This window comes from Dermacentor variabilis, chromosome 5, assembly GCF_050947875.1.
Source record: "Dermacentor variabilis isolate Ectoservices chromosome 5, ASM5094787v1, whole genome shotgun sequence".
Lineage (NCBI taxonomy): Eukaryota > Metazoa > Arthropoda > Arachnida > Ixodida > Ixodidae > Dermacentor > Dermacentor variabilis.
Window position 1 is genome coordinate 38,554,444 of NC_134572.1, and position 10,016 is coordinate 38,564,459.

A 10,016-nucleotide genomic window follows, 5' to 3' on the forward strand; every position below is an offset into this window, starting at 1 on the left:
CTGCTTTGTTTATCTGAACGTGATGCAACACTGCAGCGGAGTCGGCCACGTTGCTATGGAATAAGTCCATGGCTTCTTGCGCTTCGACTCGCGTCACGTGGCCTGAAACGTGAATAGAAGAGCCTATATTTTCTGTATAGCCGTCACGTGGCGACATGACAACGTGACACCGGGCGAGGTCGTTTCTAAAAGCTTGGGAACTGGGTACGCACGTGCAGAAAAGAATGTAGACGAGGTAAAAAAATAAAAAAAAAAATAAATATCGCCACGCGGCATTTTGCGCCACGTCCTCACTTCCCTAATTCAATTTTGGCACTAATGAAAGCTCTGTGGTGTGTGTGGAAACGGCGCTGAAGCTCTCAACATCACATCGTACGATGCGGCGCTAGCTGGTTTGTCGAGTGCCGCAGGAGACTACACACAGGTGCGAGGCACTTACGAACACATTTACTGATAATGGCGTCAATAATTGTATGGTACTACTTCGACGTGTACGTAAGTAAAGGCTTTGTTCCCTTCAACTGCCTAGCATGGAGCTCACGCTAACCACTGATCCACTGAAGCAGTGCTCGCACCCCGGAAGCTGGAAACACACAAAATAAACTGACAGTAGTTGCTTCGCAGCTTTTAGATTAATGCTGTTTGCCTCTCGAGCGGCAGACTATTCAGTTTCTTAATTTTTGCCCTCTTTGTGCAATATCTCATAATAACACAACCACTGCGCCCTTTTTTTGTATTGAGTTTTGCATTGATTGGAATTGCGTTTAGGGAACTTTACGCACCCCCCGCGGCATTAGAAAAAAACAGTCTTATGAACACGCCCAGCCTACCATTCTCCTCAGCAAAAGGAGACGGCGAATCACAATCTTTTCCTTCCAACAAGCAAATGCTCCTCATTCCGCAACTGTGCGCGAAAAGACGGTAGATAGAAAAGAAAGCTGAACAGTACATAATATGAATCGAAAGCCATGGTATCGTCAGGACTCTGAGTCAATTTTCGACGTCCCTTCGATGGTTTGGAGTTTGGTATCGGCCAAGAAAATCAGAAAAATGAGAAAAAATAAAGGAAAACCTTGGAACATTGAACTCCAGTAAAAAATAATGTGAACCAATCCGAATTGGCCTGAGCGAATGGATGCAATCATTGGGTTCAGGAGACGATATGTACAACGCGCTTCTCATGAGATCGATAGGCGAGTAATTTATGGGTATGGTGGTGTCCGACAGAAGCTCTCTGAAACGATGTGCACTTATTTTATTTTCTCAGCAGCTACGTCGTTTTCTACGTGCGCCTTTTGCGCATTATCACCAATGATCACGGCGCCATCTTCTTGTCACTTCATTCATCCTTTCACGCACAAACTGGTTCGAAGTCATGCTTCCCCGCATCGCTGTCATTCCTCCAGTACTACATGCAGGTCTCCATACAGAGCGAGTGTGGCCGATTCGCATGATGCCCGATTCAATCGGGAAAATCGTGTCCTGCCTTCTCATCTGCAGCCACCAAAAGATCTTCGAGGTTTCGACATCGACCCGGACGAAGCTCAGACTAGCTGACCTTGGTTTAGCAATCTTGGACTTGCTCGGCTGTATTCTCGTCTTTCCAGCTTCAATCGCTATTTCTCTCAATTTTTTCTCGCTGTGCCAGTAAAATGTGTTTTGTGCCCGTTTCACGCACGCGCAAGACGCGATAGGCGTTGTGGTACCCGCCATTGAATAGTTCGTGATGCGGCATGCTTACCGCATCCACAAGCTTGCCGAGTAGCATGTCAGAGGCCGGAGTGATAACAGTGGCGGAGCTTTTCTGCAGGCATTGGGGGGAAAACTTGAACAAAAGCGCTTAGTCAACTGTCGACCTGTTCGCACTGAAAAACAGTCGAATGTGGTATAAAATTCGCGACTGTTCAGCTGTTGTACGATTCCGCGTGGCGGATGGCTGCAGATGACAGCACTCGGTGTCTATGTTTCACTTGATGACCAATGGATTTATAAAGTCGTATGCGTTTTAGTTACAGCGAATACGTCGATGTTCAGTGCTAAGATAAGGGTTCAGTGTGTACTAGTTAAACCAAAAAACAAAAAATAAAATAAAGCAATGAAACTAGCTTAAGCTAACTGATCCAAATATGAATTTCAAAATGTATGAGCAAATGCAAATACTTCTAGTAAAAATCAGTGATAATCACAGTTCCAAAGCTTTTCGAGTACGAGGGCCAATTAGAATGTATTTTCCCCTATTTTTTATTAGCCAAAGTAAGCTACCTAGAGGTAATTACAAATATACGTACTATTCTACGTATCTTACACTATTTTTCCACATAGTCCCCACGCCAAATCAGACATTTGTCTCACTCAGCATTGAATTTCGGGTGCCCCTGTGGTAGTCAGTGAAGAACGTGGCCTCCATGTACGCTCATTGTCATGCAAATCTTCATGGCCTTTTGCGAACTCACAATACCATCACCTCACACTTCTCAAAGCGAAACATCTTTTCCCAAACATGGGCTGCATTTACCTGTGGATTTCGATGGGCGTTCGTCCGTTGCTCCATAGAAAACGAATCGCGCTTTGTTGCTCGTACGCCGTGGACGTGTGAAGCACAACCGCCATCTTCAACAACTGACAGCAGCGCCGTGCCGCGAAGCTACCGGCAGAAAAGGCTGGGCCGTTCCAACAAATGTCTACCGCTGGGAATGGATATGTTGATTTCGCATTTACAGCCGCAATTTGGCTAAATGAAAGAGGGGCAAAGACTTTCTGATTCGCCCTCTTAATTCAATTAATAATTACTTCGAACATTTTCATCAATTCCCTGTTCTGACTCAGGATTGGTGAAATTTAGTCCAGTTAAGTAAGTTTATTTTCTGCAACTCATCTCTTCGCTTTCAATGTTTCAAGTGTAACGACTTGGTGCACGTTGTGATATCTAAGAGATGAAAACAAGAACATTCACTGTCTCTTTAGTATAGCTCGGATTCATACGAACGCGATGCTTTGTAGCAACCCACCAACGCGAGAACCTCGCTCGTAATGAATTTTTGATGCCTTTTACACACACACACACACACACACACACACACACACACACACACACACACACACACACACACACACACACACACACACACACACACACACACACACACACACACACACACACACACACACACACACACACACACACACACACACACACACACACGCACGCACACGCACACACACACAACACACACGCGCACACACACGCGCACACACACACACGCACACACACGCGCACACACAAGCGCGCGCACACGCGCGCGCACACACACACACACACGCACACATACTCGCACACACACGCGCACACACACACGCGCGCGCACACGCACACACACACGCACACGCACACAGACGCACACACACGCACACACGCGCACACACACGCGCACACACACACGCGCGCGCACACGCACAAACACACACACACACACACACACACACACACACGCACACACACACACACACACACACACGCACACACACACACACACACACACACACACACACACACACACACACACACACACACACACACACACACACACACACACACACACACACACACACACACACACACAAAAGATGTTCCAGTTAATATCGTTCGCAAAGGCCGGTAGATCGCAAAAAGCGCAATAGTACTTGTGCGTGGCGCGTGTGTGCGTGTTTTTTTTTCTCCTTTTTTTAGCGTTTTCATCTCTGTCATCTTTCTAACCCCTATCCCCCATCTCCAGTGTAGGGTAGCAAACCGGAGACTCATATCTGGTGAACCTCCCTGCCTTTCCTCTTCATTCTCTCTCTCTTGATGCCTTTTTCTCCTTGCTGACCCATTAGTTCCAATGAACATTCTTTCGGCAGCTAACTATAATCTAGCTTTGGAAACAACGCTTATTAGTCTTGGCGGCCTAATTGCAGTACTACGAGCGTACGACTTCGTCCTACAGTTACGCGCTCTCTCTGTCTGGAGGTTCATTACGAACAGAAGGGGCCTTGTTTTGGCCCAATCACATTGGATAGACTGCTTCCTCTTCGAGTCGCCATAAGACACACAGTTACATACAGTACCGGATACGGCACGCGAGGCCAGTAGTGAATAGCACAACCTCAGGAGGACGCAGGTCCTAATGAGATCAGGGTCGAGATATTCGCGGCACGAGCCAGAGGAACTATTGCTCGTCTTTCCTCGGGAAGCACTTTCGTCCGACTACATTGACCTCTTGTTGGCGCCATGAAATGCTGTCAGCGAGGGATGGCATCTTGCTGCTATCACCACATACGTATTCTCTTTGTACTCTCGCGACCTCACTACTGTCAAGAGCATTAGTGAACGCAAAAAGGTAATTCTGCACATATAGCTAGCTTGGGCACGAAGTCTAGTTGCATAGTAAACCAGCAGTACCAATAAGCGATTTGGGAGAGTTTGCAAGACTTAATAATATTTGGGGTTTTACGTGCCAAAACCACTTTCTGATTATGAGGCACGCCGTAGTGGAGGACTCCGGAAATTTTGACCACCTGGGGTTCTTTAACGTGCACCTAAATCTAAGCACACGGGTGTTTTCGCATTTCGCCCCCATCGAAATGCGGCCGCCGTGGCCGGGATTCGATCCCGCGACCTCGTGCTCAGCAGCCCAACACCATAGCCACTGAGCAGCCACGGCGGGTGTTTGCAAGACTTGCTTAACCCTGTATTTCATTCGCAGCTTGGCAGCGACGAACAAGAACCCGCAATCCTACAAGTTAAAACAAAGCGTAAAATGCCAGTGCGGCGGTTTCTAAATTGGGTCGTGGAGAGCTGAATCCAGATGAGGCCTAAAATTATTTGCGAAGTTTTAGGCCTGTTACATCTATTATACCACAATGACTTGTTCCGACGCGGCTTGTGCACACAGCATTTTCCTCCACAGATAGTTCCAATTGGCAAGCAAGGAAAAGGGCGACAAAATGGCAACTTTTCTCGAACTGTTTTTTAAGGGGGTAGGGGGAGGATGAAGGCGGAGTGAAATTATAATTGCGAAAGCCAGCAATTGAAGTGAATGATATTTCTTCCCATACATTATTTGTGTAGCGTAATACCTACACAAACGCCTTCGTGTGTCCTGCAAATAATGCGCTCGTATCGCGTTCGCAAGTTCGGCAATAATTATTACACGCTCGTTTTGCATTACTCTAGAAAACGGTCCTCTCCCCCAAGTTTCTCTGAAACCATTCTTCACGGCCTTTGCATTAACGTCAAGTTCACTAATTTTGGGCGACATGATTTCCCGACAAGAGAAATTGTCTTCAAATTGACTTTGAAATTGGGAATAAACGTGCACTTTCGCTTCCGTTTTAGCACTGAAATAACCGTCAATATATTGTCTAGGCAGACTTGCACGCAGTTCAAGGCGTCACATTATTTACGAACTACATATATTTTCCTAAATTGTTCCAGAATTCAGTGCCTGTTTCAAATATAATGCAAACATGTGAGTTCAAAGAAAATATGTCTGATTTTTTCAACGCACAGACTCCAAGAGAAACAAATATCGGTTCTTGTTTTTCTGCTTGAACTATTGCGCCTCGTTTTGTCATGAGAATTTAATCCTGATTAATTCCCTTTAGTGGATAAGATTAAGCATCAGGCATGTTAACGTTTTGCCTCTATAAAAAAAAGGAATATTATAACACAATTCATAAAGTTTGCTTTAAACGCGTGCATTAACAAACTTAACTCTCGCTTAATCTAGGGTACGTCAAGTCAAATATAGCCGACGATAACTCTTGACTAATTGCGCTGGAACGCCAAACTGCGCTGGAACTTCGTTCTCGAGGATTTCGTGCCCCATTTTAAATATTGAACCTTTTCTGAAAGGAGTTTTAAGTCTGAGTTCTTGAGTTCTTGAATTGTTTCCTGAACATTTATTCTTGTAGTTTTAAATATTCCTTTAAAATACATTCAATTAACGCGGTAATTGTCCGTAGAGTTCTCGCATTCTAGCATGCGTCTAAAATCGGATGTAAATTTACCTAATGAAGGTTACTTTAGTCTTTCTCAAGTTATTTGCCAGATTAACAGCATATTGTAGTTCTAACCCAAATTAGGAGAAGGCGCTCCCGATGTACGGCACTCTGCCGTCTCACACTGAGCCGTTCGTAAAAAGAGTGCGTTGTTGGAAATCCTGGCTTCATAATTTGTCTATACGTACTTACTACCTTGAAGAACTAAACGCTGCTTCATATGCGGGTAATAGCTAATGATTACCGTGATCTCTTCTCTCTTGCTTTGTTGCGATGCGGTTTTGATTTTATAGCAGTATTTGTGTTTGCTTTATATACGTTCTGAGCTTAAATTGAGTTACCAGGACATTTAGCGAGAGAGAAGGAATGAACTTTATTCAATAGTTTGAGTCGGCTGTTCTTGACGCGAGGTGGGCGGCTTTTCTAGAGTAGGAAACCGTAGACTTGCACTAACAGCTTGGCCCTGTCCACCAGGCGTTGCTGGTCCTTAAGATCCCGCTCACGTCAGCCGATCCACCCACTACTTTTTGGTCGTCGCTGTATTGTAGTTTAGTCTTGGGCTCCATTCACACTCCCATACTATGTGGTTAGGGTGTTGGGCGAGAGCTCGGTGGGATATTGAGCAAACAAATACAAATAGCTCACACAGTTGCTGTTCTTCGAAATAAAAAGAAAGTGTCTGTAATCATTAGGAAACTTATAGTCCATTAAAATCAGTTCGCATTTATTAGCTCTGTTGTTCCTGTGCAAATACTATAGAAAACAAAAATAAAACGATACATTGGTTTTAGAGGTACATAAACGTAAAGCTAAGCGTTTAAGTTATTTTCTACTATAACGATACGACGATCCTGCAAAAATTGTTTCACCTAGCCCCCCTGAATTGTGTTTGTAACACTATAGTTGGCATAAAACATTCACCATGTCCCATAATCACACGCCTGGTGTTACCTGTGCGGCTACTGCAAAGAATGACTGATGCTTATGCATAGGAGCGCCAATAATCAGCATTCTCAAGTGTATTGGGGTGCGGATAATGCTTTCGTATGCAGCCATGGATAATATCCATGGCTGCATAATATTATCCACATGGAATTTACAGGGTCCGAAAAGAAAAATAAACCATGTCGTATGACTGAATATAAAATTTATAGGGTCGTAAATTAGGATCGTGGTATTTTTATAAAGGTGGAATAATTTTCATAACTTTAAATGGGTACGACAATTGACACGGATATAAGTGTCGCTTTTCGTTACCGAAGTGGCGATCAATTAGCGAAGCTAAATGAAAGCGACAACGAACACGTTGTGGAAGAGAAACGAACCCGTGTTCATGGCGCCATAGGTTTAATACTGCTATATGGCCCTCAGAGTAACCAAATCGCCAAGACTTCATTATCAACTACTGTGACCGCTAGTATTCCCCGACCTTGAATTACTGAGCAAGCTTTTCTGTGTGCGTTACATTTAAAGGAGGAAGGAAGAAGCGCACTTACCCTAAGCAGGGCCAAACCGAACAGCGGAGACGTCGGGTAATAGATGTTGATTTATATTTTTTGCACATAAAAAATAGACAAAAATTCAGAGGGAAATAATAAACAAAGAAAAAACAACGCTGTCTAGACGAGAGCACTGTAATAGACTTGGAAGAGCATAGTATAAGCATTCTGAGAAAATGAGAAAAGGTGAAGAAGCCAGTAGCGACAGGGTAGCTCCACGGAGGCTCTCCATTCACCCATTCACAACAGAGACCTCTGGCGAGCGATATACAGGTGAAATAACATACAAAAAAACGGTGAATTCGTTTTATGGTGGCTAGTGCTACAAGAAATGGGAGAGGATAAAATTGTATAGAAACATTCCTATAGGGGGAGAAACTTCACGGATAAATCAGAAAGTGGAAAGGAAAAGGCATAGAGCTAGCTATTGGCAGGAGCAGGAGGCACGGAGTAGAGGTGGTAGCGGGAAAGCCAAGGCCTGCTGGTGCTACTACCTAAAAGCAAGAGGAATGGGGGAAAGTGCGTGCGACGGTTGGGATCGACACCACGAATGGAAGTGAAAGTGGCAATGGCCACTGGAACGAACGTTTCGCAGGCTGCTGGTTAATGCAGCGCAAAATACATCACGCCAAAGCATTTGCTTTTCCCCCTTGAGCATATTGCAAAAGTAAGCCATTCCAAGAATGACGAAATCAAATAGGTTAAATAGAGATAACGACTGTACTGAGCGACAATCGAAAGAGATGTTCGAAGGCTGACGTTCTTTTCTGTTTGTTCTGACTTCGCTCTCTTACGAAGGAGTCCTGTGTTGTAGCTAACCATGGGAAACCGCTTATTTTGTGCCTTACTTATCGCGTGGCGTTGGCACAGTAGAAGAAGGAAAGGTTCCTAAACACTCACAAAAGCAAGTGTCGACGGTGATCAATGAACCACTTGACGATTGAAGAAGTCGTTTACGATCAAAGTGTAGCTAGATTCGAAAACGAGCTTAAGTCACGACATCCCAACACCACTAACATAAACACTAAAGTGTCCTTAAAACGCGAGCATTCTCGGTAGACGGGTATCCGCACTTTTACTTTCACTGGCGCCTCGTATACCAACACGGTGTCTGCGCTAAACTTTATTAGTGAGTTCGGGATCTAGGTACACGGGAACCTTGTGTTACTTGTGTTTTCCAGTACACATTCAGGGCGTCTTTTCAATACAATACAGATTTTTTATAAAGGACGCTAGAAGCGCTGTGAACGTGGTGTTTTTGCAAACGAGTTCGTAGGCGAGGAAGACGTGTTTTGCCGCTAACAACGTGAGCTTCACAAAACTAGTTAATGAGAAGTTATTAGTGATATATTTTTAATGCCCTAGAGGCCGTTGCTTGACTAGGGAAATTGAAGGTAGTCACATTTTATTACACGCTTATTAAAAAAACTTGAAAGTCGATTGCACCAAATTTGAGATACTTATCAATAAATTTCAACGGTAGATCCAGGAAATATCGAGACCGAGCACCGCGGAAGCGCGAAAAAGGCAGCCACGCTATCATATCAGAACGAAACGCCCCGTGACGACAGGCGCGAGAAAGTTTGACGCCGAACGGGCCGTACTTCTCGGCCAGTCGTGGCAGCTATGGATACGGCACGCTTTGCCTGACAAGCATGCGCGGCTGTGTCGGGTCAGGATTTGCCCCGCCATAATATCAAACTTCGCCCCACACTTCTCTACGGAACGTTGACGCCTGACGCGCAGCGGGACGCACTGAGTCTCGATATTGCCTCGATTTAGCTTCATTGATTGGTGTTGCCTTGCCTGCTTTCAATCTTGCCTAATCAAGTGATTAGGCAAGATTCAAGACGACGAAAACTCTTAAGATATCCGAAAGTTGCAAATCTAATGCAGTTGCAGTAGCATCTAATGTGGTTCCCTAACTCGAAGCCCGAGTGTTATAGTTGATGACCATACGTGTTTTTACGCCTTCGGTCTTCCAACAGTATTGTCATACTTATTTCTCGCATTGCTAATCCTTGACTGGAGACGGGGATCATTGTCAGTGGGTCGCCCACAGCAATCTCGCCGTATGCTTAGAGAGGCAGCACCGCCTCAGCATATCGCAAACGGAAGCCTGATGTCATGATTGTGTCACGTTGACGCCCGAGTGCCGGTCTCACAGTCCTCATTACGAGCCTAATTAGATCCGCTGTCACTTTTTATGCACGCAATACCCAAAACACAGAAATGTAACACAGAAAGTAGCTTTGCAGGAAGTAACTGAGTAGTACGACCATATGCGCATTGTCTCGGTCTTAGATCTACCAATGCGTTCTGGTTGCTTATCTCAATCCTGGGATGGGATGTGGATGTGTTTAAAGGAAAGAGTTTACGAAAAAGTGTCACTGACGTCAATACATCAGTGCAAGCCCAATGCTAAAGCGCTACCACAGGCAACAATTTTCAAGCCATTCGGCTTTGAATTAATTCAGT